We start from the raw sequence: 27,506 nt of genomic DNA, 5'->3' as shown, positions 1-27,506 counted from the left end.
TTGTGCACCAAAATAAAAGCTAACAAATTGTAAGGAAATTTTTGATGAGAAGCAAGTAGACGAGAACTGGAACGCACACGTAAAGCGATGCAGCAAATTCAATACAGCGAGCTGTTGGCTCAGAGAACTTGAAAATAAAATCAGAAACTACAAACCACGAACACCCAGAAAGGAAAACAAAAGCAGTTGTCACTATTTAGTATCGTGTAATCACCCCTTGAATGGCGACCACTTCCTGCATCCTCGACGGAAGCGACGCGTAGATTCTCCTTGAAATCTGCTTCATTTTAAATGCACATTCATTCCTCTTCTACCGCGTTCCATAGTTCATCAGCGGATGATCGATGCAGTCCTCTTTTGCAGAGCCCGACTTTCATCCTTCCCCGTACATTTTCAATGAATTTGAGGTCAGCTTTTTGGGCGCCGACTGTAGACATCGCACTCCTCGCTCGTTAAGGAGTTCCTCAACAATTTTTGTGGTGTGCACAGTTTAGAGATAATGCTGGAAGAGGAAATCTTCAGGAAAAGGGCCATCCAACACGCAGGGAATCGTGACATAATCAAGCATGTCACAATAGCTTGCGATAGACAGCGCGATCAGCGCCACTGTACAACCGTGCCGAGCACTTGGCCATGCGCTCGCGCGGTGTAGCTCATGCTGAGCGCGATAGTACCCTGAAGAAGTGCTAGCGAAAGGCTTCAACCTTGAGGTCAAGTGCAGTGACTTGAAGATGGTAAGAAAGAAAAAATGGATAAATGATACAATCATCACCTTTTATATGAACACGCTAATAAAACGCTCCACGAAAGAGGGATACCCTCACATCTATGTGTTCAACACTTTCTTTTCCACCAAGCTGCGTCAGAACAACTACGCCGCTGTGTGGCACTGGACGTTCACAATCGACTTGTTTAGTTATGATATGGTTTGGTGCTAGTGTTGGTGAAGCAGAAATAAAGTCCAGCTGCATCGACCGGCTCGAGCTACCTCGAGCAGGAGAGTCACAATAAGCGCAATAGACGCATTGACTGGAGTACCTGGGAGCTGGTCGTGGTCGTGCAAGACTTTCCGCGCTAGAACAACTTTAATGACTGTGGCGTGTTCCGCACGCAGTATGCGGAGTGCATCTCCCGCGACGCAGAAATTACCTTCGGACCGCAGCACATACCATACTTCTGCAAGCGTGTTGCAGTTGAAATTCTGCAGAACAAACTTCTGTGAAGAGCTCATTGGGCGGCCCACCTTTCTCTTGCTGCTGTGATTGTGCAAGGTGAAACTGTGAATCTTTTTTTGTATTGTTTACTTGGGCAATCCTCTTAGGTTTAGGTCTACTGCATTCTGTATATACTTCACAGTTATTTCATTAGTTCTGTATTCATGTTTGCATTGTTATTGTACAGGTGGTTTACAAGTGTCCATGTTGTAACAGTGGCTCAAATGAATGCCTGAACAATTGGGCAATGTCATGCATGTAAACATTTTTATGTAGTTTGTCATACTGATACTAAAGAACACTTCTGCCTCAGTATTTTGACTGTGAAGGAAAGGCGCAATGCTGTCCCTTTTCTCAGTGAATACCTCAACAATAAAAACTCCGATGGAGCTGAAGTGCAAATGCTACTTTGTGTTGTGTGATGTCATTACATGTGAAAGACCCCCAGGGGGTCAAAATTATTCTGGAGCCCTCCACTATGACACCTTTCTTTCACTCGCTCCTTTCTCCCTTCCCTCATGGTTGAGGTTTCAACTAGGAAGTGAGAGGTTCTTTCCTTTCCTCAAAAAGTGCGGAGGGCACTTAAGACTGCTTACGTGCTGTGAAGATGAAAGCATGAGCGCCTCATCATCAGTTTATACATCGTCGGTTAGGATCCCTGTCATGAGATAGCCTCAACTTGATTAGCAGCTGTATGCTGTGTGCAACGAGTCATCATATGACACCACCCGGAACGCTGCATGACGAACGGTCTCGACACAATTTTGATACAAATGTTTAGGAAGGCATAGAATTGGAAGTACACAGTTATCCATTCTTAGTATGAACACAGGAGATTGTGGCCGTGCTGTCTGGCGAGTCTGTGCGTCTGTCTGGACAGGGAATCAAAAGACAGACGAAGCGAAGCACCATCTCCACACCCCTCTGCACCTGCGCCACTTTGCTTCGGTGCACAACCGTATCAATGCAGGGGTGCTCTGAAGATTGCGGCCATGCACTCACGTGTTCAAATTAAAAGTGGACTACCCTGCTACATTGCGAGTTTATATGTAGTAGGTTGCAATCCCTGTCACAAGCTAGCCTAAACTTGACTACCAGATGTATGCTATGTGCAACAAGAAATCGTAATCGCCCATAATGCTGCACGACGAACAGTTGCATCGAAATTTTGATATGAAACTCGGGAAAACTGGCAGTGCATGGAGGTCCACCCTTCATGTCATGCAAGCAAATGGCGCGTTGGAGGAAATCGAGGGGGGGTGGCGGGGAGCTGCTCCGGGCAGCTGTTGTGCCTGATGGTTGCCAGCGGAATTTCATCTAATAGGGCTAGTAAGGCTTGTGTCTTAAAACCAATAATTACTGCGAAGTGAGACAGCTTTCATTGTTGCGGCATTCACCAAAAAGTGAGAGAGCTATGTCATTTCGCAGTGCCCGTTGTGGTGGCTCAGTGGTGAGGGCGCTCGGCTACTGAGCCGGACTACCAGAGCTCGAACCTGCCTTTAGTGGCTGTTCAATGGAGGTGAAATGCAAAGGCGCTTCTGTGCTGAGCGATGGCAGTGCACGTTGAAGATCCCCAGGTGGCCGAAATTATTATAGAACCCTGCACTATGGAATCTCTTTCTCTGCATTCTTTCACTCCCATGTTCCTCCCTTCGTTCACAGTGTACTTGGGTGCAACAGTCACTGACCATTTCCTTTGCTAAAGACCAGTTTTCATCTGGGGATCTTTAATGTGCACTGATAAAGCGTAACACACTGGCACTCTTAGCGCTTCGCCTCGATTGAAATATAACCTCCGCTGCTGGGATTTAACCAGTGTTCTCCGGCTCAGTGGTGGAGAGCATTTACCACTGAGACAAAAATAAGACTGCTTATCAGGAAATGGAAGGTGCAGTAACTGCCTTATTTCTCGTTTGACACCTCAGCTGCTGTGAGGGAAGGTAACAAGGAGGGACTGAAAGAACAGAGATAGGAATGCCGTAGTGGAGGGCTCCAGATTAATTAACCACCTGAGGATCTTTAGAGTGCACTGACATCGCATAGCACACAGGTGGCCTTTGCATTTTGTCTTGAATTCACCCCGCCACAGCCAGGTTCGAACCCGGGTACTTTGGCGAGGCAAATGTTACCTTGGTGTAAACATTCCAGCAAGCTGTTTTTCAAGACTACCTACAATTTCAGAATTGGGACTTGGTTCCTTGAATCCAATGTTTAGAAATTTAGCTAATTTGTCTTTAGTAATTATTAACTTTCGAGGAACAAAATACTGCAGAGTAGGCCACGCAACTCTCAACAGGCCTCAGTTGGTTTTGCTAGAATAGGTTACTCAAGTATTTTTTAAATGCTTGGTTTCATTTAGCGGCAACACCCGATATGAAATGCATTGTTTTGCTTTATATTACACCCATATTTTCCAATCGGGCGCAGGCTATGTTCATTGTTCAGGTACAAGACATACTCCTAATGGTAATTGTATTGTGTTGGTACCTTGTAGCTTATATTTGAATGCCTGAATGAAAAAGTCTGTACAAAACTGGAGAAGCCATGAAATTTGTGCACATACAAATCCTGTTTTTGAGGCCAGGTTGCTAAGGCACGTGTTACATATTAGGATTTAAGCATCCACAGTCAAGTGTAGTAAAAATCAATAAAATTTAAGAGATCTGGCAACTATGCTAGAATCATAATGACAGCAAATGTAGCACACAGCGAGCTAGCAGTAATATTTATTACTAATTGCCATCTGAGGCATTTCAGCGAAATCAAAGACAAATTACATGATCAGATTTTGTCTCTTCAAGCACGATGTTCTTACGGCCAGATTATCCAGTTGTAAATACGATTCGCATAGCTCTCATAGCTTCTTACACATAGCTTGAACTAAATAAAACAACTGCTTTTTGCATAGAATGCCCACAAAGACCAAGGGGCTTTGGAACAAAAATGTGGTGTGTTCTGTGCTATCTACTTAGTCTGTTGTCTGAATTACACAAAATGGTAAAGAAGTAAATGCAGGTATCTGATGAAGAATAGAAGAAACAAACTGTATTCCTTGCATGGATCATCATCATCATTAGTCTGATTACGGCCACTGCATCAAAATGAAACTTCAAAAGTATGCTAGTAGATGTGCAGTAGTCTACTAGCTTTATCTAATGTTACATTAAAATGAAATCTTGTCAAAAAGTTTTAATTAGGCAGACAAAACGATACAAGTAGTAGCATGTGCCAGATATACAGGGAGTTATACATATAAAAGAATGTATTTGTGTAAGTTACTGTATAAAATGAAACTAATTCTCAGCTGCACATTCTTGCTGCTTTAGCTTGAACTTCTCAATCTGGTGAAAGGCATTGCACACTTTCGGGTCCACTGATAGGATGTTCAGAGACAAATGCTGGCTCCCTCCTGGTTGATGCCCACCAACTGCACAAAAAGTCATATTTAGACGTTATACCAGTCCACATGGACAATTGAAATTCTAGGGCTTAGCTGCCTGGCTAGTACTTGTATAGGAGCATGTTAAATTCCTTGCATTCGAAGATTTTTGGAGCACAATTTTCTGTCGTTATAGGGGCTCACATTAGCATCATTTACATGACAGTTATATCAAATTTTCATGTAAAACTGTAAAACAAAGAGCCTCAAAGCCTTAGCATGCACAGCAAGATACACTGTGGTGGTATGAAAGCTACTGCTTCTCCCATAGCCAGCCAGCTGTAAGGAGCTCAATACATTGCAGTTACTCGCTGCATTGTGATGTTGGAATGCTTCACACAGTCAATATGTCACCACAAATCTGCATGGCACGTAAGCCACAATTCTGTTACTGCACCTTCACCTCTCTATTACTGTTCTGCAAAACGCTTGCAAGTTTGGGCAAAATGTTGTCAACTGAGCCACAGCCACATAAACATTACTTCACAGGACTCGGCGTACAGTTATAGCATATCAAACAACTTATGTTAGAAGGTTCACTGAAGAACCTTCACAATAAGAAAATAATTATTTGTTACTTGTTGCCTAGTTACCCTGGAAGGTGTAGGCCTGCCTAAACGTGCATATGAATTAATTTTGATAAAAGCTTTTTCAGACCAGAGATAAAATTTCAGCACCCTTTCAAAATACACACATGTTGCAACAAAACACGGCAGCTCAACACATCCCAGCAGGTTTTGACTAGTTCTTCATAATTATGTGCTCCACTTGCCAAAGTCTAACTGCTAGCAGTATTTCAAAGGCTAAGCAGCATTTAACAGTTAGCACCACCATGTTATTGCTCTTATTGCAACTGTGCTTTGAGAACTACACTTTGCATAAGTCAGTTTTAATTTTCACTACAGAAAGCCCTCGGGTACTGAAGCAGATGTGCTTTCATGAACACAAAAGCCCTGGCTGTCTTATATAGACTCATTTTTTGGCTGTGTAGTTTGGTTCAGCTATCTAGCTACATCTTCCAATACATTGTAGGGTTTGCAAAGACCACCAGTGTACACCCTTTCTTGAAGAAATTGCTGTCTTAGAACCCATGACCATGCTTCGCATGAACTGAAAGACGATCTGTTCATTAGGAAAAAGGGCATCGCCTATGGCTGTGATGCACTGATATTGATCTATAAGAGCAAGGTTTATTATATGAATTTTTATTTTTATGGAGATTAGATGTACATGGTTGGCTGCCTGCACACCTCTCAACTATTCATTCCATGTGGTCACTTCTGAATTCTTTAAGCAGTTTCACGTTTTCATATTGTGCCTTTTAATTGCATCTATATTTCACGGGCCCACTTTCAGGCTCTCATTCAGTGAAATATGCCCTGTGGCCCTTTTCATTATGTGTCATGTTACTTTTCATTACTTTTGAAAGTTATTTTTGCCTCTATTGTTTTTAGCCTCTCAGTAAGTCAAAAAAGGTTCTTTTCCTTTTGTGGCCACTTTTATGGCCTTTAACACTTTGTTGAAGTTAACCGCACATAACACTGTTGTGTCTGCACATATATACTGCATTTTTTCAGTACAGAATCAGTTGTCAGTAGCACGCTGTATTGTGTCCCTCCCTCGTGACATTTCCATAGCACCGCTAACTTGTTATTCAAGAGAATACATAACCAACTAGCCCGGAAGCAAATTCTGTTGACTAATTCCTTTTACTAACCCTATCTACTCCTGGCAATTCTGTGCAGTTTTCACAGTGTATGCGAGTGGCAATGTGTATTTATTTCTCTTCCTCATGGAATTTCACCAGCACGGTGCTATATGACAGTGAAGACGTCCTGAAGACCTAACAAGGAAAGAACCCAGTACATCTAATAATTAATGAATGCAGCACGTGTTAGTGTCCACGCAGCATGATAAATGAAATGGTTCAAGTACTCATGCAAACTGGCAAAACAGAGCGTGCAACTTGAATGCACGTCATGTAGAAGGTGTGATTAAACCTATAGTGTCACTGCGCAGAGAGGAATTCAGGTAATGAGACATGCAGAGGTCAGCCCTCACACGGGACAAACTGATGTCGGTTGGAGTGAATAAGGCTTGCCACGTCCAATGTTATTACAAACGTGGATCACAGGTGACTGCAATTTTCTGCTGGCAATTGTGTCGGGTGAATATGCACAACTGGTGCACCAAGCCAATCTGCGAGCATAATTCTTGAAAGTGTAATGCAGTGTTGCTAACATAAGGCAATATGTGTTTTAAATTTATTTAAAAGCAATAATTTATTTGCACAGCTCTACTTCAGCACCATATTGCCCATCGATTGTAAATAAAGGCAAGACAAGAGCAGGGTTCCAATAATTGCTAAAAAACATGGCATTGCGAAATGGTAGGATCAGGTACTAACTCCATAACACTCTAAGCGCACTGTAGATCTACAAATAGTGTTTAACGTGGTGAATAGGGTACGACCAACTTGATCTGTTTCTGCAACTGTTTGTAATAAGGTACCTACATACTTGCACGAAGAAGACAGGACAAAACGAAGAAACAGATATGAAATCTACAGAGTGCAACTTCCAGCTGGTTTAATTCATAGGAGGCACCTATACCAGTGATGTAGCGGCACAGACGCCCCAGATTCCTTAGTTCCCTCTTGCTAAGAATCGTGGACACACAGAAATTGCCTAGCGATTTTATATGCTTTATACGAAGCCCTCACACATATTTAAGAGTAAATGTTATTGTTTGTAGGCATTGGAGATCTAAATGTATTTTTGTTATCAATATAAAATCTCACCATATATTATATATATATCAAAGGTGATTTCTTGGCAGCTGATTGATCAATATAAGAAAAAGACACTAGAAGTTGAAAAACATAACAAAATTTAATTCACTACGTTTTGCCTTGACGACCAGCCTTTTTTTAGTGTACTACAGCATTCAAAACAAAAGCTGCGTGCTTCGAATACTGTAGTACACTTGAAAAAGGCTGGTGCTCCAGCCGAAATATTGTGAATTAAATCCAGTTATGTTTTTGTGATGTAAATACATGTATACCGCGTGTTGAAGACTAAGTAATTCTAAAACAAAAAAAAAAATAGGTTTTTTGGGGTAAAAATATGGCTTTTTCAGCGCGGTATTACCAGCGCTGGTGGGCAAAAGAACTGGTGAATCGTCTTGAGTAGTAAGCTGGATATCTAATGTTTAATGGGTGATTCCACGAGAGATCAAACTGCCCAAATATTTGATATTTCTACTAGTCATGATTACTTGACATATTGTGTGCACACATTATTCAGGAGGCCAACAGTGAATTTCGTTTCATGAAAATGCTAATATATCAGGAGGAAAAATTGTAAACGACATCATGGCAGAAGCAGAGTTTTCACGCACAGCTCAACTTCGCAAATTTGCAATGATGTAAGAATGAAAATATGAAAGCCATGATGGATATATTTTGCGTGCTGAAGTACAGTTAAGAAAGAATATGCCAGGCTTATTTCTGCCATTGTGAAGAAGTTGTCGCTTGCTAGAAAAAAATTTTGATCGCAACTCAAGTCTCAAATGAGGCCATTTTCAAGGCTTTTTCTTTTTCTCTGCAAATATAAAACACATCTCCTTCAAACTTCCACAGTATATAAGCACTGAGATGCTAAAAGAGTGTACCGATTTTCATTTAGGGAAGTACAAGTATTGCCTAATTCTGGCATTTTTTGATATAGTAGTCTTTTTCAAAAACCAGAAAAAAAAACCATCGCCCCAATTTTTCTTCGAAATCCTGAAACAAGTCTCTAGAAGGAGGCAAAAAAGAATGCGAGAAAACGTCGCATTTTTTTGTTTACAACAATGTTATGCAAGCTTAAACTTGTAGCTTCTTGAGCATTGGCAGGAGCACCTAAATGAGGGGGCGGAGGTAGCAAATAATCTCTCCGCTGCTCTAAATTTCCCCAAATCCCTAGACTGAGACCTGTTCCGTCAAAAGAGAGCATACCTAATTCCTTTTGTGGACAAACACCTATCTGCGAAGTAAACAGGATTCGGTAGTGCTGCTATCGCTGAGTGCGGGTAACAATTGGGAGTGCGGCCCATAGAAATGTATGCAAAAAAAAGTTTTGTGTGTAATTTTCTTACTGCAGAGTGCATTCATGAAGCCATGTGTGTCCCCATGGTCTTGCTTTGTCGGTCCACTCCAGGCAAAGCATGGCTAATTTTTTAATTCGGGATTTAAAACATTTTTTTAGCCGGTGTTAATTTATTTTGATTGGTTATGTAGGTATATGCTGGACTGGTTATAGGTGCACTGGAGTAGGTATTCCCTCAACTGATGTACAATTTCCATAAAGCTTTTGCCTATTACAGACTCCAAAATGAGTAAATGAGGTCGTCCTTCATTAATAACAGACATTAAGAGCCTATATATAGTACAGAATGTAGATTTGTAAAATGCCTCTGGCAAGACCATATTGTGATGTTTAAAAAAAAAAGACTGGCTTTGAACTGACATATTCTTCCACGTTCCTTTCTATGATGTAATCGTCTTTTTTAATGAAAGACAACTTTAAAGGTGCACTGTGCAGTTCAGAAAATTGCATTGAGAGCTTTTGTTTACGTGCGTTCCTATGAGCCACACTCCCAGTTTTTACTCGCACTCGGGTATAGCAAAGCTACAGAATCCTACTTACATCGTAGATCGGTGTTTGTCCACAGAGTAATTGAGTATGCTCTCTCTTGATGGATAAAGTCTGTCTTGCGATCTAGAGACAATTTAATTTAGGGCAGCGGAGGGCGTGTTTTCTGCTTCCGCGTCCTCAATTAGGTGCTCCAGCCGATGCTCAAAAGGCTACAAGTTTGAGCTTGAATATTGTTAGAAACAAAATAATGCAACATGTTCTTCGAATTCTTTTTCACCTCCTTCTAGAGACTTTTTTCAAGAGTTTTCACAAAAATTGGATATGGGGCTTATTTTTTCTTTGGTTTTTGAAAAACACTACATTCAAAAATGGCAGATTTAGGGCAATACTTCTTGCACTTCCTTATAACACATAAAAATGGAAGTCTGTACACTTGCTTCGTACCTCGATGCTTATCTGTTGTGCTAATTTTAAGGAGATGTGCTTTATATTTGCAGAAGAAAAAAAATTCTTGATAACAGCCTCGTTTGAGACATGTCGTTTTCAAAATTTTTCCAGTACGCAACAACTTCGTCAAAATGGCAGAAATAAGCTTGATGTATTCCTTCCCACCGGTACATTTAGCACGAAAAATATATCCATCATGGCTTTCATATCTACATTCTTACGCCATTGCAAATTTGCTAAATTAAGCTGTGCTTAAAAACACTACCTCTGCCACGATGCCATTTATCATTTTTTCTCCACAAATATTACCATTTTCACAAAATGAAGTTCACTGTTGGCCTACTGAATAATGTGTGCCTAATATATTAAATAATTGAAAAAAATTAAAAATTTGAAATATTTAGGCAGTTTGATCTCATGTGAAATCACCCAAAATGAACTTTTGAACTATTATAGTTGGGAGTCTATTTTACAGGCTACAAATCTCTAATTGCACCAGTTGCTTAACTGCAATAGTTGAAACGTTAATTATCAGAAATTAGATATCCAGCTTACTAAATACAATTAACCGACTTTCCGGTGTCCGCCAACACTGGCAATACTATGCCATAAAAGCCACATTTTTAACCCAGAAAGTATATGTTTGAAAATTATTTAGTCTTCCCTGAAAATACCTAGAGTGTACATATACTGCCCACTTTCCTGTACAACACAAAAGTGAAATAATTTCTTCTGTAAAATGAAGGTTCCATGAACCACACAACAAACCTATGAAAAAAAACTCTTATTCATGCAGAAACACACACACACTGTGCGGCACTATTGCTTAAACAGCAAGAAATCAAGTCTGATGCCCTTTTAGCTTCCTGATATGCCAATCAATCCAGAACAGTAGAGAGAGCTAAATAAACCCATGACAAAATGAAAGATGTGAAGCATCCTGTAACAAGGTGGAAGCGCAGCAGATTAGAAGTGCAGACATCTTATTTGCTCAATGTAACTAGTTGTGGGCCTTTGACCTTTGACAAGCATCACAGCTGCATGCTTTTGTAGCGAAAGCTGCACTGGGCTACCAGTCGAGCATTTCGCGGTGGCCAGTCGCGCATGCGCCGTTACCATGGCAACCAGAGAGGAGGAGCAGGAGGCGCGGCATGCACGTCGTCGCTACCTCGCTGCATGCTGCTCTTATCACCCGAACTGCGCGTCGCATGCGCAACATTGCGTATAAAAGGCGGAGATGTAATGAGCGGCTGTATCACAACATTTGACATGGATGCAGAGAAAGAGAGCCCAGCCGCTGCTAAATGGCGGTATAGACAAGAGAAGATTAACCCTTCCAATCCTGGGGGTGTCGCCTGGCACTTGGCTACTCAACAAAGAGAGAATGAGCATAAGAAGGCGAAGAGAGCAGCTGAGACGCCTGAATAGAGGGAGGAACGGATTGCCAAACGGAGATGCCTAATAGACGGCGCATAGCCGCCGAGATGGAGCCTATATGTCTCTCATTGCTAAACATACAGTGACGACAACAAGCTCAGCCTGGGAAATGTACCTCTTGCTACGTATATCCTGGCATAGCCGAGCTAAGCCACTGCCAATTTTTTGTAACAGTTGACAGTGCTATAATATCACATTCAGACTCAACATTTGTAATGATGTGATTGTTTGCCTCTCTAAAATAGCTACAAAATCACTCACAGTGAAATAATGTTTACACTGTCCTAAGACCAACATTAAAGGCGACAAACACTAGTTATGCTAAACGTATCTAAAAGTCCACAATGATGGAGATATCAAACTTTGAGCTGATTTTAATAAACATACATTAGCACAAGGACACTGAAGTGACCTGGTTGGTGCGCTATTTGGTGCGCCATCCTTTCACTTGTCGACAATATCAGGCAGCCTCCTTGTCGTTACTTGTTTACACCACCAGCAGGAAGAGGTAGCGTCCTAGCAATGAGGTGCGTAAATCAACAATGCCAACAGGTAGCCTCCTTCATGGCGGAATGGAGTGGCAAAAGAACTGCATAAGAAAACAATTCGAGGTATACAGTTAGTGACTTCTTTCAGGATCAAACAAGGAGCGGCAATAATCAGTTAAATGTGCACTAAAACGCAGCACTCCAAGTGAGTTTGATAAGGTTTCTGAGTAATGGCATAAGTAGAAGTCACAACACTAGAAATGAATGCCCTGCTTCCTTGAACAAGAAAAAGCTATAACATGCTTTTGTGCTCATTTCTGCCCCCACATTTGAAGACAATGATATTCATAGGAACTGATGTTAACATGTTATACCTAATTGCACTACTACAAAGAGATATTTAGTCATTCCAGTCATGTGAAGATAACTTGCATGCCACCAAATCTGAAAATTATTTTTTGTTTCATGACTGGTCTGTACAAAAATTCAGGCAACTTTTGTTCTCAAGAGCGGTAGCACAAACACATTGCAAAATAAATTGCGCATGTTTGTTTTTCTTAGAGCAGCTAGGAGAAATTAACAACTTTACTTGCTGTTCATTTTACTCACCTGTCTGTAGATAATGCAGCACCATTTGGAGCTTTAGCAGGTGGGGGGATAAAATGTATGAACAAATAGTACAAAGGTAAGCAAGTTTGTTAGAGTGCTAAAGTGACCCTCTCTAAAGCAAATGAATCAAAATGTTAAAGCAGAGACTGCGTCAGATACAATGCTTGTAAATAAAGCCACACAGACCTACGAGCGAGAAAAGCCTCTGCAATGTGACCCTAAGGGAGCAGCCGGACTGACAGTTCTGTATTTGTCCTGGAGCAGATCACTCCAGTGCTGAGGCCTGCTCATATCAGTATAAATTAATACAAGATAAACATGTAAACAATAAAATGTGTTCTATAAGAGATAGAAATGAGTACCCAGGTTGTTCTTTAGGCAATTGCCTATCATTAATTGCAGTAATAAATGCCTCGTGAAAGTGAATGAAGTGATTTGCACAGCTTATTGTGAACCTCGATGGCTCGGGAGAGGGACAACATCAAATACATTGGTTCGAGTAAAGCAAGGGGTCTAGTTAAGGTCATGGCAATATTTGTTAACATAGGATCAGCTAGTGTAATGCAACCAGTGATTGAACATCGGTATGAATAAAAACACGAATGCACAAATATTCAAAAGATTGCAAAGGCATTTCAACTGTACAGTGCTGTCAGTTGTGACAAAGAAAGTGTGAAATAAAAATAACCTCAGCAACACTTATAACACATCAAATAAATGCCTTTCTTCTTTACAACTTCAATGTAAGCTTTACAAGGTTTCAAGTAATGCAAGGATAATCTGGTATGGCACGAATTATTGGTGCTAGCCACACCTGTGCTTCTAAGGCAGCCTGGTCCACTTGAATGCTAATATTCAATTATGTATTGCCCATTAGGCTATGTCTGCCATAGGGTTATCATGCCACTGGTTCACTGCAAACTTGCTGTGCCTTGTAACAGGTACGTACTGGTGAAGTAAACCTATGAAATTTAATTGCTGCTTTTAGACTGATGTATAAAGGTCATGAAGCATGATTTTTTTTTACTCGGTCTATACTGTGGTCAAGATTCCCAACCAGGAGAGGCATGAGCATAAAAACTGTAAAAAAAAGCATTACATACTATAACACAATGCCCTTGATAAGAGCAGTGCTTTCACAATGCCCGCAATATCTTTTTTCCTTCCTCTTTGTTCTCTTTAAAAAGATGAAAAAGAAACGAATGAAGGAGAGTGTGATCCTGGACCAGAAGATTTTTGTCTGGCTAAAAGCAAAGAGAAAGAAAAATACAGCCACCAGTGATACCCACATGTGCACCTATTGTTTTACAGGAGGCATGCTTGATATCCGGTGCCCATGGCTGATAGGATGCACTAGTAGGTCGATAATGCCATTCACCTAAGGTTGAGGTAGCGTTGGCTCGATGACGGATAAAAGCTGGTGCAATAGCAGTGTGATTATGCCGGTGGGGCAGCTGTACTATGCTTGACTGCAGACGTATTTGAAAAAAGGCTGCATTAGAGCCATGCTTATGTAAACATCATGAAAAAAGAAACATCCCATTACAACTTCTAGCGGTTCAGTCCAATATGTTCATGGGTGGAGGATGATGAATAATTACCTATGCCTCCAGTAATCTGCATAAAAATGGTGTACAAAGCCAGTTATACTTTTCTTAAAATGATTATTAATGCGTTACATTACACTTTTATCGCTTCACACTGAAAATGAGGGAATGACATTTATTGTAAAGAATTAAATCAAATAAAGTGACAACAAACCTTCCAGTGTGCCATTACCTCTGCTGCACTGCAATGGAATGGTTCTGCTATTTTTAATCGTCGTTTCGTTAACCAAAGGCTTTAAGAACTACAGCACTTGATGTGACTGCGACGTAGAACGGGCAATTTTCCATATCCAGTAAACACAAAGGCAGCAGAATAAAAAGATGCACACCACTACAAGCACTTTTCGTTCTAATGGTCTACTTTTCATGTGTTGCTCCCGTTGAGTCGGAATAACGAATCAAACGGCACCTAACAGTTCTCAGCGTGCAACTAAATTCTATTACATAACTTCTTCGCAATGGAGTTGATTCAAAGAGCGCAAGGCGGCGGGACTAAAAGCTGCACAGCTGGCACGTGACCGTGCCATGACACGAACGCCTCTCGGCAAACGATCGCGTCGTGCTCACGTTTTGCACAACAAGACGTAAATACCGTGCCTAAATGCATTCGCAGCCCCAGCACTCTGCAACCCCCGACACATAACAGAAGTCATTTTCCAGTTCTGTACTTACATTCGTCAGCAATCGCGACAAGCAGTTTCTTCTATTGGGCGCCGGCCTCTCCGCCGTGGTGTTGCAGTACGTCAGAGCAGTTTTTGAAACTCCATGCGCGCAAGAACGTCTTCCGCAGCGCAGGAGCCATTTGTCACCTTCCGAGTTCAGTCGGTTCAGTCACACTACCACAACACTAAAGGGGCCTGTCACACTAGCCCGACACAACGCCGACGCAGACACGACGACACCGATGATCGGCCACTACGATACAAGCAAATTTCATCATCTAGGCGCCTGCTGCTGCTTCGTGCGGCTCGCCTCACGTCTGCTAGATCCGCTGCTGAAGCCGTCGCAGAAATCGAGCATAACAATATTTTATTATGGGACGGGTTGGCAGTAAAGGGGTGACTAGAGAAGTTCCTTTATTACGGCGCTGGCTAGTTCCAAAGCGCCCTGAGCTGCGGCATCGATGCGAAACCAGCTAGGCTTAGCTACGAGCACGGCAGCCGGGAAGCAGCGCAGTTCGCTGCCCTGGTGCTCCCGCAGGCGTCGTTGCCGAAAGCACGGCTGTTGCGCGGGCACGCTGTCGTTGCTCGAATATAGCAGGCGGCCTTTCTGATAGCATGGCTGTTTTGTCTTTTTTGGTGCGAACGTGAAGTAAACCGAGCCTGCTCGCCGGCAGGCCAGCCTGGATCCCGTCCGCCGCCGTAATAAAAATCAGCTTAAGATTGTTTTTGACGTAAGCAATAAACGCTGAGACAGAAATGTGACAAATGTATCATTTCTAAGGATCGTTGATCAACACCGAGTTGCTGGTAAAAGCAACAGCTTTGATACGAGCAAAATCTCTCGCCAGAATCGCCTCGCAAGCGGCCGCTGGTGCGGCTCGCCTGTCGCCCGCAGCGCTCCGCTAGCTCCGCAGCCGAAGGTGTCTCGGAAATTGACCATAATTTTAGATTATGGTGAGATTATACTGTTAACAGCAAAGCGATATTAAGAGGTATTATAGCGCAGGCTACTTGCGAAGCGGCGTCCGCTGCGCCAGGCAGCAGCGCAGTTCGTCGCCTGGCGCGACCGCGGGCGGTGCCGTTGCCGAAAGCTCGCTACTTGTGCAAGCATGCTTTGTCGCTGCTCGTGTATAGCAGGCGGTCTTTCTGATAATACGGCTATTTTGTCTTTTCTGGTGCGAACTTCAACGTCAAGCAGTAATCAGACCGCTGCGGGTGGCAAAGCGTACGCTTTGAGCTCGAGTGCTTGAGTCGAGCGGCGCAGCGGTGCTTTCTGCTCCGTGTGTCCGTGCTTGCAGTGGGACTGTAATTCGCAAGCAGCGACCGGTGCAGCGCGCCGACCGAGTTTTCGCACATGAGTCGCCTGCTTTACTTCTGTCGCGAGTGTCACACTGCGGAGTGCTTCTTATCAGCACCTCTGAAGGAGTCGAATTATTCTGTTCATCATGGCGTCGTGGGTGTAGCAGTAGGTTCGCAATCCAGAGGTTTCTAGTTCGAATCAGCGTGGTCGAGGATTTTTTTTTATTATTTTAGCTTCAAATAATCTCTCCCGTCTTGTTTACCCGCGAGCGACTGGATGTATTTTCGAGCCATGCCTTTCTGACCCAGCAATAAGTGCCGCTCTGTACTGGGCTGCATGCACTCAATCTAGGTTCATAATCACGATTGTTAAGGAGTTTGTTTTAGTATGGTGGGATTTATTTGAAAGAGTTAAAAATGAAGCGTCCCGGCCCATGAATGTCGCATAGCGGGAATTGACAAAAGAAGAGTGAGAACGAGAAAGGGCTAAGTCGGCGGGAGGTCTCGCACGTTGTCTCGCTAGTGTGACATGGGAGTTGGCGGACCATCGGCCAACTGCCGTCTTGTGGGAGATCTGGCGCCGGCGCCGACAGTCGGCCGACTGTTTTGCGCAGTGTGACATAGAGCCAGACATCACGACGACATGGTTTTGGCAGACCAAATCGGCCGACTGTTGGCCTAGTTGGCCGCACATTCAACAAAAACAACCTGAAGAAAACCACCACAGCGACAACCGTCAGAACTCGGCATAATAGCGTTTCAGCGTAGCGTAGCTAGCGCGCGGCCGATAGTATGCATGCGGCGCTCAACCAATGCCTCCTGAAAATCATTCCTGAAGCGTCTCCTCGATTTCAATGGGCTCCGAGATCGCCTCGACATTGCGCGGATTGGCCGCTAGGCGGCGCTAAAAGATGACCCTCATAAATGGCCGGGAGACTGTGATGCGGGGCGCCCGATTATGCTGTTTCATCCTTTTTTCGGACTTTTAGCAACAACGTTTAGTTCGTTAACGACGAAAATCATGTTTTTGAATGTCTCAGAGTGCAGCAAATGCTTAAGAAGTCTGAGTTGACTTCCACGTTATACTGAAAGAGGATCATCAGTTTAGATTTCGAAATACTAAAGCGTGCTGTGCCCCCCATTCTATCATGCCCTTAGGACCTTTTGTCTGCTGCATAACCAGTAACTTTCGGACGGTTTACAGGAAAAGGAACGTGTTCGAAACATCCATATTGCAGCAAGTGCTTGAAGTGGCTAGAAATGCCACAAAATAAGTATTTACACTGCATGATGCATGGTCGTATATATTGTACTGTTGCCAATGGCAAGAAATAATCTACTTCGGGCAAGCAAAAAGGGAAAATAATCCATGAGATAGAATAAGGACAGGAGGAAGTCCGGAATTACCTGAGCTCTCAACTGTAGCCAGGTGACCCGTGGCAAAGGAGGACTGCATATGGCGCTCAATGGATGGAAGCTGAGACGTCGCGGTACTTGCCTGAGGAGTCGCTGGCCCGCAGGGGGAACAACCCTCATATCTATTTTTCTTAGAACTTTTCGAAGCGCGCGTCTGTTACAATCTTGCTGCGGAGCATTGCGAGAGATATGTTTCGGTCTGGTGAACCAGGTCTTGGAGGGCAGCCTAGCTGCGCTGTTTCTGGTCATTTTTCCGACTAGCTTTCGCCGAACGGTACCTCCTTGGATAACGTTGACAAATTTCAAATAAACCCATGCCCCTCTTCTCTATTCTTTTCGCTAGAAACACAGCTCACTAGGTTCCTGTGTGATGCACACGCGCACAGTGACGTAGGAAATAAAACAGCAGGCCTGGCTGACCGGATTTCTCCAAATGACAAGCACGTGCGTTGATGAAATGACAACTGGAACAAGGGGAGTATCAGACATGGCGAGCAACGTGTACATATTAAAAAAAAAAACTGCGCTTGAAGGCACAGACACGTGCGCACTTACAAGGAAAAATGGCATGCGTCGGTGTGATGAAGGCGGCGGAAATCGTTTCTTACTGCAGTTTCAAGAATTTTCGGGAAAGAGGTTTCTTGTTGTACATCTTCGCAACTGCGTTCTTGTCTGTTATGCCAAGTGCATGGTTTGTTAGCAACGGTTTGATGAACTTCTTGCATATAATATGCCGCTATCCTTGTTCTCACAGGTCAGGACAGGCAAACCCGCGATTCTATTCACACTGTAGAGCAAGCATGTGTCCAGTGGCCTTTGAAGATTCGTTCGGTCTTTGTGGATGACATCGACGAGATTCTTAAGGCCCTTTGACACTCTTAGGAGCGCTGACGTCAGTTAAAAGAGTCCATCCCTGTCTTGGTGGGCAGTCAAACTGTCTACAGTAGCATTTCCTTGGCTGGAAATGCAAGCTACGAACTGCAGAATAATTTGATGTTTTGTTTACCTGCCAGTTATCTCTTTGAATTACCTTGAGCCGTCTTTCCCGGAGTTCTAAGTCGGTAGGAATTTCATGGAACAAAACGCCAGGCTTCTTGTTTCGCTGACTGGACATTGAAAACGGAACGCAACAGCAATGCAGTTTCACTCGCTACTCCCTCCAGCAAGAGCAGTCAGCGACGCGTCACTTGTCAAACGGTAACACTAAACACACCAAACAAATGTTATAAGAAACAGCGCACCAGAAGGCATACTTTTTGCTGTAACGGCAGTCACAAGAAAATTCTGTGCCGCCTGCGTGTCGTCTGCTAGAGGGTCATCTGACAACGCCGCCATACGGCTGACGCGCTCTACGGCGGGCAGAAAAACCCCTGATGTTCTTCTGTAGGCATTGGTTCAACCCCACCACCGGTGAACGAAAAGGCGGCGCTAAAGTCGCCTAACGTTAAACGCTTTAAAAGAGAATTGGTAACGTTCTTTCTGCCGCATGTTTGGTGCATTAAACGAGGAAATATTTTGTTTCAATTAAGAAACCAGCAGACTGATGATGATTTAGGCGAAAAAAAAAAGGTGACTACTCACAACCACCTGTTCATGGCGGCGCTGCGAACGAAAGCTTTGGAAAGCGGTCAGCTGCAGGCGACGCAGCTGGGGCCATGCGGAAAGCCGCGGCCGCTGCACGGCTGCAATGTCTACCGAGTTCTATAGGCTTTAGCTAGTTCCCCGTAACTGCGTCGCAGGCCCGATGGCATACTCACTACCGGAACTTTGTGTGTGCTACCTTGATTAATTTTTGCCTCTGCCTTTCGCGGTCCTCGGCTCTGCTTCACGTTCGCCCCACAATGTACAGTATTTCTTGCTATTCGAGGGCGTATAATCAGGAATCAGGGGGAAGGAATGCATTATTTATTTACGTAACGCTGCTTACCACGTTAGAAGTACGGGCAAGGACGCAAAGCTAAACAAAACACGCGCTCTCGAACGTACGCACAGGCGCGCGCGCACGCACACGATCTGTGATGACAACAACACGCAGGAGAACGCGAAAAATGTGAATACAGTAATTGCATCAATGGATAAGGCCATTGCTACCCGCGCACAGAGTAGTCACACTGTATATTCTGCTGTTACCGTTGCTTCGCATCCTACCCTTGAATCCCTTACGCGCGAGACTTTGTGCTCGACTTTCTCCAATTTCTTAGAATAATTATCTTTCTTTTTTTCTTTCATAACTGTATTTTTTTCTGAACGATATCTGGATATAGTTCTTTTCCCAAGGGAAAGAAAAAATGATTGCACAAAATTTCTCGTCTATATATAAACGAAAAATTGTGTTCAATCAGTGCCAATCCGCCAGTGTAGCGATTTTTTAAAGCAAAATATTGGCTTCTTTCCTAAGCATTACAGAAATAATTATACGCTTTTCGTGACTCGTTCTGTGAGAACTGCAGGTTTTCTAGGAAGACCTGACTTAAAAGATTGGACATTTATAGCCAGTGTTATTTACCATCGCCCGCTGAGGAATTTTTTATCGGCGTGATTTTTATTGCAGGTGATATAACCTTCCGGTCGTGTTCGCCCCGTACCGTCACTGCACATCCCTGCAGCCTGTCCTTTACCCGAGCCTCCAGTTGCTCTTGCTCCCTTTGCGAATGCGTAGCCGGCGCTAGCGCTTCTCACGAGTTCTATGTGAGCGTGTGTTTATACAACTTGAGGTGTGTGCGCACGTCATCAAGTCCATGGAATCGGTATTCGGGTGCTGCCAGTGCCGCCGTTTCAAGTATCGAGTCTATGCTACTGAAAATGCGGAAGAGGCACTGCGCCGGTGCTTTAGCTGTGCTCAAAGCGGGTGCTGCTCACATCCTAGATTATGGGACCTGAGCTCTTACATCTTTTTCCAATACTCAAACCTCCTCTGTCGCTGAGTACGATGTCGGTGGAGCGCTAAAGAATGAGGGTTCAGAGCGCTCTAATTGCCGTGCACCTTCCTAATGCTAAGCCCAATTGTTACCGAAGTTGAGTCCAGCGGGCGCTGTTACCTGTTTTGTTTCTCTATAATTCTCTTTATAGAAGCGGCTTCAGAAAATAAACTACATCCAGCTGTAGGTTATAAGAAAACACTATAACCAAGCTCAATTCTATTACCCGCATCTCTGCTTCAATTTTGAGCATCATTTCCGATGAACATTCATTATATGCTGGCAGCCCCCCGAAATAAAAAAATAAATAAACATAATATTACCTTGCCCGAAATTTCGCATGCACAGTCGCTCAGGAACGAAGCAACTTGAGTTCGAAGTTGTAAGCCTGCACACGTTACACAGAACTTCCTCAGAGCGCGAAGCGGTGCGGCCGTTGCTGGGTGGGGTTTTCAGTTCCGTGCGATCAGCCATTGCTGGTCGCTTGGGGAGGAGGGTATTGAGGGGTTTTAAATTGGGTGCCCCCACGTGGAGTGGCATGAAGTGGGCTGGGAGCTTTTGCATGGCGGGCAGTGTGCTGGGTATGGTGAGGGGTATAAAGTGTGCTTGTGGCGGACCTCTTTTGAACTAGTGAGAACGTGTCTTTCAATGGCGCGGAAACACATCGGTTCGACGCTAAACTTCGATTTTTTTTCTAGCGTGCGACATTAATCCCCCGGAAACCCCAGAGTGAAATGTTCCTAACACTAGAGAGTTTTAGCACCGTCGTACGGTAAATTGCTGTAACTAAGACTGCACGGTAAAATATGACTTGGCAAGCATGGCAATAGCAACACCAACGTGTTACCGGATTGCCAGAGGGGTTGTCCAGCTCTGCTGAAACTGTGTTTAATTTTTACTACGACTCCCTGAGTGCAGAATTTAAGGCCGAATAAGCAGCAGAAAGCACTGTTTTCGTCTATCCATCATTAATTTGCTGCAACCGACCCCTCATTGTGCTTGTGATACACAATATCACACTCGCTCCTATTTTTGCTTAGAAAGTTCTTTTAATTCCCTTGAACTGTGAGGCAATAATAATTCAGTATTCTAGAAATTAATTTACTTTGTACAGAAATGATTTAATTTCCTGGTAACTTTTTTTTAAACAATAGTTCATGCAAACTAAAAAGTTACCAATTTCCTAACAGGAAGTGTCAGTAAATATCTTCAAGTCAAGGCGCGTTTATGAAATTTGGCGTAATGTTCTGTTATGAACTTTGCCTTTTTTCCGGCACTCTAAAATGCGAAAGCAGTAAGGCTTGTACTGAGAAAATTGAAATGAAATGGCTAAAAAACACACATACAATTTGTGTTCGGCTAATAGAGTGTGATTGCCACTTTTTGTTTCTTGTTCAAGGTTGGTTTAGTTGCCGCTTTGAGTTGTCGGCTACAGTACTTGATTATTTTAGGCATTTCGTTATCGAAGAGCAGCAAACGCCTCGTCAGGAGGACCGGAGGATGACTTTGAAAGCTGCGATATAGCTTGTGCAAAGAATCCATGCGAGACGGTTACTGTCCAGGCGGGCGCAGTCCTGTGCTACTGTTTCGTAGTAGTGGAGCAGTCTCGTTTATGTGCGCTTTGGCTGTCGGCCGAAACTAACGAGGACGAAAAGGCTGCGGCCAAAAAACGAAAAGCGTTTCTCTTTTTCCGCTTCCGGAAAAAATGCTGAGTGATATCAAGTAAGGTATTTCTAGTTTGTGATGTTACCTTGGTCTCAGTACAAGGACCGTCGAATAGGGAGGATTGGGGTGCAAGTTACGACGAGAAGCGCAGTAACGCCTCACTCTGGGGTGAGGAAGAAGGGTTGCGAGGGAGGGGCATGCGCGTAACTTATATTTGGCGCATTCAATTGTCGAACGATTAACGAGGCGGGACGCACATGTTTCATGACCGTGTATGCTGTACTAGTTATGGTAGCGCCACCAAGACCAGCAACAAGCGAAAGAACCTGTGCGTGTCACACAAATGTGACAGGCTCCCGTCCCCGTGCAGAGATCGTGCTGTGGCATGTCTCGTTGTCGGGGTGGTTGGCACATGTTGTAAAAGGACGTAAGGGAGTCTGCCGGCCGCCATAACTGCCTTGTTGAGGGCTTGCACGTGAACGGCGGTCGGAGTATGGGTCGAAGGGGGCTGCTCAGAAACAGTATACAAAAATGTGTGGTAATATGTACGAGACGTGCTCGCGTATAAATGTCCCATCATTGCGCAGGTATAGTAAAACAATTTCATGCCTTAAGGTTACCCACCGCATGGCGCACGTGTAGGGCGGGGACTTGTGGGCACGCTGTGTCCATAGCGTGAATGTGATGGGGGGATAAAAGGTGGTCTGGGACAGAGAAGCTGATGTTGCATCGTTCCGAAGCATTTTTCCCCATTCAAAATCAAAGCTCCAGGCTTGGGGGGGGGGACTCTTGCGGCAACCCGACTGGTTCTTGCGGCAACCCGAATCCAGTACCTCCCCCGTTCGAGGTGGATGCTCTCAAAAATAGGTCACCGATGGCTCTATGCGTAAAGCATGAGCTAAATTCACTGGAACGGCGCAGACATAACTGATGATGATGGCGAATTTTTATGGCGCAAGGGCATCTGCTCCCAAAGAGCGCCATGGCACAAGATTTTTTTTTTGTTCCTCTACTGAAGTGGGCTCAAAGACCCATTTCCCAAGCATTTCACCCTAAAGAAGTCGAACACCAGGCAGGGGAAAGCTGGTATACCCATTGTTTCACCGGTGGGTACCATGCGGCACTGGGGATCGAACTCCGCACCTCCCGCATGTGAGGCGGATGCTCAAAACAACTATAGGCCACCACTGCGGTGCAGACTTAACTGCTACACCACTATTGCCGCTGCAAAGTCAATACCCTGGTTGTGGTTGCGCGCGCGGTCACATTTCCGTAAATGGGCCACGCTGGCACGCTCTGGGCGAAGTCTGCGCTGGACGTGGCTGCGTGTCAGCATGCGCCGTTGCTTGTGTACACTTGTGTTCGGACGGCGTGTAGGAAGTTCCGCGGGGGATTTGCTTTCGGTTGCAGATGGTTCCCTAATACGTGCCCTCAAATTTGAAGCACCGAGAAGGCAACGCCTGTAGGAACATTGCAAAGTGAATCACCCACCGAGAGGCTTAATGTCCATTGGAAAACTGAGCTCGTTTTTTTTTTTTTAAGGAATAAATCTTTTTTATAGATTCCACTCTCCTCGAGATTTACTTGTTAAACCGCTTCTCGTACGGCGGTGAGCTCGCTTACAGTGAACCCGGGGACGAGTGGCAACCGGACGCCGCCAGGAAGTTCTTGCGTTCTATCTTTCGATCGCTCGCAACGTCTAACCGCGGCAAGGTTGCCCTTCGTTCATTATCGGCCTCGTCGAGTCGTCGTACGCTGCCTACATTTTTTTTCCCCCCACTGTTCACCCGGCGCGCGCGAGGCGAAAAATTGCCTCGGCGCATGCGCACAGCATGTTCGCGCAACCTCTGCACGTAGTACCGTCGGCACTCTGTTGCGATGGCGCCAGCTGCCATGCGCTCCCGCGTTTACCCCACCCGTGCTCGCCGCTCTTGCTCGCGCCGGTGTGTTTTTTTTCCTTTCGGCGCACGCCGCTCCCATGGCGGCTAACCCTTGATGGACGACGCCGTGTCATCGCTGTGGCCGCTTTGCCTCCTCGCTTTCTTGTTGTTTTGTTGTTCCTCCCGCTCTTATTCTCGTGCCTTCATCCTCTAAATATCGGGGCGACGGCGTCCAATTTCGGCGCTCGTTTCTGTCTGGCCGTTCCGCTGCCTTCTGAGCTTACCGCTGTCTCTGGAGAGCCTCCTTACCTTCCGTCCTCCTCCTCCCCGACGCCTGCGGTGCTGCTCCTCGTCCTCTTGTCCAAGTGGCGAATCTCTCGCGCCACTATGTATACGCGTGTTTTCAGTGAGTGTTGGATGCCACTTTCGCCACCGATCCGCGGAGGCTGCACTGAATCTTGTGCACCGACGGGTTATCTCGTGATCTCTGAAGATATTATCGTAACAAAAATTCTGCTCGAGGTGAAGCTCCTGTTAACAGGCTGTAGCAAGATGAATTTCACACTTTCACCGACTGTTGCCGCATGCAGCTATACTGAATTCGAAGGCGGCAACCACAAACGCCCTGCGCTCAGCCAGTGAACACTTCAAGGTCTAAGTCACATTGTTCTGCAGTGGCTTTCTATGTTAACTTCACATGGCTGGCGTGTCGTCATGCGATCAATTTTTTCTTGACCCTTGTGGTGTGAACCTAATTTTTCTGAAACCTACCGAGGCACATTTACGGTCATTTCACCTATCCGGACATGATATGCTGCTTAGAATAGGCGGGGAGGAGTTTTGTATTTAATAATAATAATAATAATAATAATAATAATAATAATAATAATAATAATAATAATAATAATAATAATAATTGGTTTGGGGGAAAGGAAATGGCGCAGTACCTGTCTCATGTATCGGCGGACACCTGAACCGCGCCGTAAGGGAAGGGATAAAGGAGGAAGTGAAAGAAGAAGGGAAGAAAGAGGTGCTGTAGTGGAGGACTCCGGAATAATTTCGACCACCTGGGGATCTTTAACATGCACTGACGTGGCACAGAACACGGGCGCCTTAGCGTTTTCCCTCCATAAAAACGCAGCCGCCGCGGTCGGGTTCGAACCCGGGAACTCCGGATCAGTAGTCGAGCGCCCTTTTTTGTTTTGTATTTGCTCCGAAAAGCTTCTGCTGTTGATTGCTGAACGCAACAGATTCTTCTGCTACTAAATGGTTCCAGACTGAAATTTTTCCTGATCCATGCTGATCCGGATATCGAAATTTAACTGCTCCGAGCTCTGCGCCCTATAGGCCGCTGCGATGGCTCAGTGGTTATGGCGCTAGGCTGCTAACCCGAAATTGACTCGGGTTCGATCCCGGTCGCGCAGGTCGTATTTCGATGGACGCGAAATGCTAGTCGCCTGTGTACCGAGCAATGTCAGTGCACGTTAAAGAACCCTAGGTGGTTGAAATTATCCGCAGCCCTCCACTACGGCGTCCCTCAAAGCCTCGTGAGTCACTTTGGGACGTTAAGCATCATAAAGCCTTAACTTTTGCGCCCTAACGTTAACATTTATGTTCCCAAGTTTTCTGCAAAGCTGCCGAACCCCGCTAATATATAGTGGCCGACTTTTCGCACCTACGTGTTTCACGTGAGCGCTTTCCATGACATCGCAGAATTCTTCGCGATTTCCGCGCCACTGTCGTGTGGATTTTGCTGGTGTGGGTGGTTCGCCTTTTACTCTGCAGCGTGTGTGGTCAATGCCAGAACTCCATCTTTTCGTGTGTGTTTTTTTTCATTCTTTTTACCCCACAGACTGATATACCATCGCTTTGCTTAGAAAGTAGTGGCCATGACAAGTTACATGCATAGTTCCGTCGTTGTTTACCATGGTTTACGGCTTGCAAATGCTTCTAGGTGTGCATGTTAGTCAGCATTGCGTGCTTGGGTGTGTCCATCCTTTCTTTCACCCATCTACACAGTAAGTGTAAAAACTCAGTGGGTGCCTGTCTCCTTCATTGTCCATAGGCGTCCCCATGCATCATGAGCGCGGCCATGATCCTAGGAATGCCAGTGTAGTGTTTGTTTGTTGGAAGAGAAAGTAACAGGAGTGGCCGTGGTCACTGTAACTGTCTCAACGAATGGTGGGCACCTGGACTATCGGCCGAAAACGAAGAATAAAGGAGAGAGATGAGGTAGCACCCGGCTGTCCCGTGTCACTGGCTGCAAAGAGCAAGTCGTACCCATGGGACATCTAGACACGTTCGCGGGAATATCCGCGCCTGATGAAACTGGCCCGCGAGCATGGTTTTTTTTTTTTTGATATCGGCACCCTACTAAGACGATCATCCCTCTATTGATGGCTCGAGTGCACGCCGTACGGGAGAGGTCTCTGGATTACCCTCCAGACTTCCCCGCCTGGCCTGTATCGCTCGCCGAAGTTCGTATCGAGCCGTGATGAAAGGAAAACAAGCTCCGCCGCACAGCCTGTGTGTCGCTAAGTGCTTCCACGGAAGCACGTGGGCTCTCTTCACCGGACTCTCAAGCAAGGCCGGGCTGAGAGGGACCGGGGACACCGCTGGGAAGGCGCGGCAGAAAGACAGCGCGACAAACGCACAGTAGTTCTTTTGTAGTCTCTACCACGGGGCGCTTTCGCAATCACGGCTGGAGAGGAAAAAAGATGAGAGCGGCGAGTGTTTTCCTTTGTGCTGCGGCAGCGGCGACACCTCTGCAGCTTCCGACTCGCTTTCGGCCGACGTGTAGTCGATGGGCTCTGAAGAGGGTGCGACACGTGTTCTATGGGAATTTCTATTGGGTCTGCGGCGCGTGATAAAGGACGGCTGCTGGGCTTTAATCTCCCCGGGACTTGCGAAAGAACGTGGTTTATGATGAAGAGAAGCAATTCGTAGAGGTTGACGCGTGCTTTGTGCGCTCCTGGGAGGACTTGAGGCGAGTGATGCGCATTTTAATCTTTGCTGCTTAACTGCGAATGTCTTGGCGAAGTAGTGTTGATCATTCTGCCAGCCACCAAGACCCCTGGAGACGCAGAGCTGAGAATAAGTTTGCATTGGATGCACGCCTTACAAGATATGCAACATACTTGAAACTACCAGTTGAAAGCTGCATGGGTCAGCACTTCCCGTGCTAGTCAGTACGGTTAATTAAAGTATGGGAGGGAGGGGGGTCGAAAGTTTCCGACGGGAATGAATTGGATAGCCAGCCTTTTCTCTGCTCTTGTCGGCGGCGGTTATCTTTGGCGGCTGAGAAACGACACGAGGCAGATGAAATAGTGGCCAAATAGTGTAGTACCGTGGGCTTGCCTTATGAGCATGTGGTGTTCTCTTTGTTTTCTCCTGTGTGATAGAGCGCTACTTTTCGTCATGACAGATACACCAACTCGCCCTAACAGCTGTCTTTGCCTAACTAGACGCATACAGTTACAGGCATATGTTGCCACAAGAAACAAAATAACAGAACGACGTGAAAATGACACATTGCGGAAGCGACTAGATCGATCCGGGCTAACACAACACGAATATGGGCAAAAACGCAAAGAGCATTCCCGATGAAGTTTCGTTCAGGGCAAATAAGCTTTTCTTTAGGTTTGGTTTATGCGGGTTTAACGTCCCAAAGCGACTCAGGCTATGAGAGACGTCGTCCGGAAACTTCGACCACCTGGGGTTGTTTAACGTGCACTGACATCGCACAGTACACGGGCCTCTAGAATTTCGCCTCCATCGAAATTCGACCG

At 45.0% G+C, this 27,506-nt stretch overlaps 1 protein-coding gene and 1 long non-coding RNA gene across 7 annotated transcripts in view; one reads left to right on the top strand and one right to left on the bottom strand.

Moving 5' to 3' along the window:
- Positions 1–27,506, top strand: part of LOC144113440 (LIM domain-binding protein 2-like) — a 302,492-nt gene that overhangs the window by 115,302 nt on the left and 159,684 nt on the right. The gene's annotated exons all lie outside the window — the stretch shown is intronic.
- LOC144134867 (uncharacterized) lies at positions 4,389–11,757 on the bottom strand. Its single transcript, XR_013315284.1, has 2 exons — positions 11,562–11,757; positions 4,389–4,641 (listed from the first exon to the last, which is right to left on the bottom strand). It is a non-coding gene; the product is annotated as an uncharacterized LOC144134867 (long non-coding RNA).

The sequence above is a fragment of the Amblyomma americanum genome, chromosome 1, assembly GCF_052857255.1.
Source record: "Amblyomma americanum isolate KBUSLIRL-KWMA chromosome 1, ASM5285725v1, whole genome shotgun sequence".
NCBI classification, from domain to species: domain Eukaryota; kingdom Metazoa; phylum Arthropoda; class Arachnida; order Ixodida; family Ixodidae; genus Amblyomma; species Amblyomma americanum.
This window is presented reverse-complemented; position numbering and strand designations above follow the sequence as displayed.